Here is a 582-nt window from a genome sequence, read left to right on the forward strand (position 1 = left end):
TCATGTCTCCCAGCCTGGGCTCGGTCGCTCGGCCGCCGCCAGAGCCGCTGCAGCCGCCTCTTGAGGTGCGGCCGAAGCTGCCGAGGCTGCTGCCGGGGGCTTCGAGCCGCCGCGGGCCGGACAGGCAGGGAGCTGCGCGGGCCGCTCAGCGGTGGGCGGTCACTGCACTGGCCTCAGCCAGCGTTCGCCTCCCGCCCGCCGCGCGTGCGCGCCGAGGGGGAGGGGCCGGGCGGGGAGGAGCGCGCCCAGCCGGGCGCGGGGAGGATGAGTAGGGACAAGGGCTGGGTGTGGGTCCGGCGGGCTACGCGGAGAGGCGGGGAGAGGCGGGGAGAGGCGGGGCGGGGTGGGGGGCGGAGAGCAGCGGAGAGTCGATCTGTCAGCGCCTCGCCTAGGCGGGAGGCTCCGGACTAGCCGCTCTGCGCCCGCTCTGAGGATCCCTATCCCTCTCACCTCTCCAGCTCGCCAAGTGCCCTGGAGAGAGCCAAGCAACGCTTGTGGGATGAAGGGAAGGCAGGAGGAAAGGGGGAGGGGGACGAGGGAAAGGGGGGAGGGGGTTGAAAGGGCGCGAGCTCCAGAGGGGCG

The sequence above is a fragment of the Panthera pardus genome, unplaced genomic scaffold, assembly GCF_024362965.1.
Source record: "Panthera pardus isolate Hobbes unplaced genomic scaffold, ASM2436296v1 HiC_scaffold_10, whole genome shotgun sequence".
NCBI classification, from domain to species: domain Eukaryota; kingdom Metazoa; phylum Chordata; class Mammalia; order Carnivora; family Felidae; genus Panthera; species Panthera pardus.